Here is a 5757-nt window from a genome sequence, read left to right as displayed (position 1 = left end):
CTGGGACATATCCTACGACGGACTGGAACCTACATTCTTGTGAGCAGACAGCTCTTACATGTCCTTGAACGTGTGTACAGCAGTTGTTTAATATAAATAGTACAAAAGAGTATGGCACTATTTATAGCTATCAGTCAGTCCAAAATCAGAACCAGAGCAGATCAAATCAAAGGAAATACAAAGACTTTAATTAAATAAATAACAAAACAGGGAGGATAAACGTAACAACAGAACATTTAGTAAGTAACTCATTAAATGGAACAATCAGCAGGTGTGTTTATATGGGCATTCATGAATCATGATGAGTAATGCAGCGACAGCGACCATTACAGGCGCACCAGGGAATTGCCACGCGTGACATCAGCGACAAGAAAAGCGCGCCATTCTAAAACTTACCTCAGTTATCGAGCAGCTGCAGATCACATAACTCGTATATTGCAAAGGTAACGATTAAAAAATGTTTATATAAACTATACCTTGGTCATATTAATTTACCATTTGAGAATGTAAGAATATCCTGACGCAATAGTTCACTCCATAATTAAAATTATGTTATTTACTCACCCTCATGTCTTTCAAACATTTTGAGGAGACTTCACTCCTTACTTTCCATAACAACAGTTCGTTGTGAGACAACTGTCAAACTCCCAAAATGACACCAAAGAGCACCGTACACGTTTCATAAAAGTACTCAATATGATTTAAGCATTGGATCCTAAATAATTTGTTTAAGGAACCGACTAAAACGAAGCAGTTATTTACTGATAATTTTGCCCTCAAACAGTAGCTCGCGTCAAGTGCGCGTTTGCGTCCAGAAATTACGCGTTGACGTCGAAACGACATCGGATCGGCTGAAGTGAATATAATCGGTGAGTAACTGCATAAACTGTTGTCTTTTCCCCACACAACTCTATCAAGATTGCTTCCAAATACGTGGAATATAACACACAAGCCACACTATCCTTATGAGTTAACGTTAAAGATCAGAAGATATTATTATGCAGGCATACAGCTTATAGACGAAAGATGACAACACTTCATAATTGTGGTAGTACTGAGAATGTAGAAAAAATACAATGTATGTAAATTTATCAGATTCTCAAGTGCTGGGTGTATATGTGAAAAGGTTGATTGGAGGTCTTGGAGTGTCCACTAGATGGTGAAAGATCCTTTAGGTACGTTTTCACCTTCAGGCATACTTGTCTGTTTGGCAAATGCCCTGAAACCAGTTAAGCTATTTAGCAGCCTAGACATGTTTCATTCATTTAATTTCAAAGCAACGCTTCAGTTGCTTGAGAGCAAGAGAATGCAGTATTTGCAGCATCTTAATTCAATTTCAAATGAGGCATTTCCACATAAGACCCATTCATGTACAATGCATTAAAGTCCATAGTCTTTGAATGCATGCAATTTAATTGACAACTTATACTTGTTTTGAGGCTGTTAAGTAAACGTTTTTGGTCCAAAATACCTGCCTGAAAAGTGTCAAAGGGTGTGGAGTGAAAATGGAATGCATTATTCAGGGTGTTTTTACACCTATAGAAACTACATGTGTAATTCATGTTTGGTCTGAATTGAGAGTAATATGTCCAAATCTAGGCGTAAAAGATTAACATACAAAGTTTGTAGCTCAAACAGTGCGCAGAGGCTGAATTATTTTTAAAGGAAAATTTACAGACTGTTGCTTAGCAACTGGAATACCAGCCCTTCATACCTGCCAAGTTTGGCAAGTTTTCACTGCAATGACTAAGTTAATTAATTTAGAGTAATGATAAGCACTTGTTGGTCTTGCACAGCTCCCAGGGCATCTTCTGCTGCAATCAATAAAAACGTAATTGAACAAAACCCCATTATCTTTCTAAATAACTTTATCTACTTTGCACAAAGGGGTCTGGGGTGAATGTGGCTGGCTTAATAGTTAATTGAAAGTGTGTCCAACGCTTTACAGTGAATAAAACATCTTTAGCACAATTTGTTTTGGAATTAGTTTGCTAAATGACATTTGAGTTACAATTATCAGGAGGACATCTTATTTCATGAACTGATTCAGATGGAACTTCTGTCATTTTTGTTGTTATAAATAGACATTTACACAATTCACAAATTACAATATATATATATTTTGTATATAATTAAGGGACGAAATTAAGGTGAGGGTCAAACCTGATGCTGTTACAACAGTGGCCGTTCTGAGCAGTTTCCAGGATCAAAATCTCTTTATAATTTAGTTTTTATGTCAGATGGAATGCCAGCAGGCAGTACTTGAAACTCCAACTGTTTATATTTCACCTAGAAAGTTGGCAAAAACATGTAAATCCATAATGGCGATGCACCAGGCAGTGCAGTGTGAAAATTAGCTTAAAAAACACTCAGTATACGTGCTTGATGCATATATGAGCTTCCTTTTCAAATTATTGATGCCCCCACCATTGCCCATGATTTGAGAAAGGAGTAAAAGTAGGGAAGACAACTACAGCAGTTGTACACTGGACAATCGTTTTTCTTTATTTTTTGTTTCAGTTCATAATATCTGTTTGTTGGGGTTTTTCTTTTTTCATTTTTCATTTTAACTTAAAATTTTGACACACTTATAAAAGACAGCATCTGCATAGAGTTCTCATCTTAAAGATCCATGGAGAAAAGAGGGGGAGAGAGAGAGAGAGATTGTAAGAGAAGGGAGGAAGATAGCAAAGGGTTTTAGGGGAGGAGAGGGATACTGGTACGCCACACTAACCAAACAGATCAGCAAACAGTATTACAAGAGAGAGGGGGGAGAGAGGGACAGTTATGTTGTTTGTTTGTATCTTTTTCCTTTTTTTACAATACAGTACACACATACACACAGAAAATAAAAGACAGAATTTGCAATTCCAGTCAAAGTTGCAGAAATCGATTTAATTTCTTCCTTCCCATCCTTGGTGCCCATCTCATTGTGGTTTCTGCCCTGATTGCACTTTCAACTTAGATCTTAGTTGGGCGAGAAGATGTTTGGCGACAAGTAAAACGACGGCTGGAACCACGGTTAGTGGCTGTTGTTTCTCTCAACTCCCACAATAATATTGAAGTCGGTGTTCTTCAGTGCTTTCAAATGCATGTGTGGAAAAAGCCCTTTTCTTTGTATTGCACAGATGAGTGTTTTTCTGTTTGCTTCGAGCATTATTGTTTTCCTACTGTACTTTTAAAGAAAACGTCCAAATCCCAAGAACTGCACTCTTCGTATAAGAGCAGAGCTCATCCCGCGTTACGTTTAACTAGAGCTTTTGCGTTTCAGCCATGCTACACTCTACACACACAAGGTATTCTAACCGACACTGATTATGAAAGCATCCAAACATGTATCACGAAATGCACAAAAATGGCACTAATTGTTCTCTAAATTTGCCATTGCCAATGTGGTGGACCTCTGCAAAGAAAAGCGCTCAAGGTGCCTGGAAGCTACAGATGGTGTGCATTTGACCTGTAAACCTATCGATGGTGTACATGGAGGGAAGCACTTTTTTCCGGTAACCGGTAATGGCTCTCTGAGGTAACACAACATATTGTATTGAATCTGATAGTAAAGCGTTGTTCCTTTTCTTCGTTATAGAGCACCCTTGACATCACTGAAAGCATAGGATGCTGCTTTAAGACAAGCAAGAGGTCGGTCGACAGCAAAGCGCTGTGACCAGGGCAAAGAACAAGAAAATCAATCAACCTCACAACTTTGACAGGAACTATTTTAGTAGTTTTATACATGGACATGCAAGTCATTTTTTCACTCTTTGAAATATTTACAATAATTACAAGACAAAGATTCAGTTCAGATTGACAAAATCGCGAGCATTCAATAGTACTACTAATATAACACAACTTCTCGGGATTCTTTAAATCATCGTAGTTATATAATTCATCACATTTGATAATGGTATATTTCAATTATGTCATCCTTATCCAGTCATCTTCCCGTTCTAATTAGAATAGTGTTTTCATCACATCATTACAGGCCATTCTCTGTAATTGATGATCATTTTGCTGAAATCACAGTTTGAGCACCATCTCCACAAACCGTTTCCTCATTCTAAATCTAACACTGAAACAAGAATACTGGTATAAAGTTTAATGGGAATATACATCAAAGGAATGACACAAAAGGGGATGAAATTAAGGAGGATCATGGCTGGGGCTGTTGAGAAAAATCACGATCGCAGGTCTTGGGCGCTCATTAGCCGTGGACCGAGAAGTCATATTGGTTAACATAAAAGTCTTTGAGAGCTGCTAAAGCACATGTAGAAACTAAGCAGCAAGCGTTACAATCCACAAAGCAGTCTACATAGCAGCAGACGGCTCCGTTGATCATGGCGGGAGCGTTCTAGCTTTGTCCCATCACCGCTCGCTCGCCGTGCGGATTGGGCGTAGGGGTTTTTTCTTCACCTGCAGTGATGAGGCACTCAAAAATGCCGAAGGGACAGGGCACGCATACATGGCCTTTTGAGTTGCACAATTCGACACCGCAGCACACGACTCACAATAAAGAATAGTTTTACGAAAGAATTCACATATCGTCACCAGTTAAGCACAACAATCAAGTTCGGGAAAACATCAGGGGAAGGGAAAATGAACAAGATGCACAAAAAAGATTCGTACCCAGAGTGTTTCCAGAGGGCGAGGAGGGGGGGGGGGAATACATTGTTTTACACTACGGACGTGGTTTGGGAGCAAAATACCCGATAACAAACAGATTTTTGTATTCATGTGCACATCCACAGGGAACACATTCATGGGGACCACGGTAAAACTCCAGCATTGTCAGGGTCATGATGAAATAGGCAGCAGAACTATTAAATGAAGTCAACCAACACCCCCCCCCATCCAACCCTTAGAGAGTAATAATAAATAATCATAAAAAAAAAACATTAACAAAACGGAAAAAGGTACAACCCAAAAAATGTGGCGGTATAAGACATTGTTTTCTTTGATTGTAAAGTGCACACATGATCGAGAGCCATGCAAACTAACAAAGCGAAAGTTGCATGCGTTAACAAATAAGGGCCTTCCAGCTATATCGTCTACTAAAAAACAACACCGACATACATATTTACCTCATTTGACCATACATGTAAGTGATTCGACACTAAATACACAGAAGTTTCAAAGAAAACATGCTGGACGTTACTGGAATGATTAAAGTAAAATAGTCCCGGCCCTCTGCCTCAGGCTTTGTAAAAAGTGAACAGTATTTATCCCCAAAATCATTCTTGTTCCCTACTACTTTGCTTTGGGTAGGTAAAGGGGTGGCGGGACGGGGTGGGGGGGCTCCTGTTATATATTCTATGATAAGCAGTACATGGAAAATGAAGTCTGTATTGAGAAAAGGAGTGCACGTTCAGAGTTGGTACATGTCATGAATGTCATGAACATGAAGGTAAGGGCGTTCTAAGAATGCGACAAATCTGAATAAAGCCAAGGGGGATTCTGTATAAAAAAAAAAAAAAAAAACAGAGCTAAAGTTTGGTTTTGAATTTTAGCCCTTGAATTTAAAACAAGAAGTACATCATTAACCATGCTGGCACTTTCTGTCTGCAAAGAAAAGGATGCAACGAATTCATGATACAACTGTTTGATTTGTGTTTCTGCGAAAAATAAAATCTTTCGACAAAATCTTATTCTAAGCTAGAGTTATCTTAAGATGCTGTCTCTCTTGGCGTTCAGAGCTAAATTTGAGTTATTTAATATAAAGTTGTGTAAATGTCTTAATTTTTAGTCGCTGCATAATAAGTG

General features: G+C 38.4%; 1 long non-coding RNA gene across 1 annotated transcript; it reads left to right on the top strand.

Annotated features, from left to right (window-relative positions):
- The first annotated feature begins 617 nt into the window (after positions 1–617).
- LOC107753982 (uncharacterized) lies at positions 618–4782 on the top strand. Its single transcript, XR_001641529.1, has 2 exons — positions 618–869; positions 2966–4782. It is a non-coding gene; the product is annotated as an uncharacterized LOC107753982 (long non-coding RNA).
- The last annotated feature ends 975 nt before the right edge of the window (positions 4783–5757 follow it).

The sequence above is a fragment of the Sinocyclocheilus rhinocerous genome, unplaced genomic scaffold, assembly GCF_001515625.1.
Source record: "Sinocyclocheilus rhinocerous isolate Xijiao unplaced genomic scaffold, SAMN03320098_v1.1 scaffold612, whole genome shotgun sequence".
NCBI lineage: Eukaryota > Metazoa > Chordata > Actinopteri > Cypriniformes > Cyprinidae > Sinocyclocheilus > Sinocyclocheilus rhinocerous.
The sequence above is the reverse complement of the archived record's forward strand: the minus strand, read 5'-3'. Positions and strand labels throughout refer to the sequence as shown.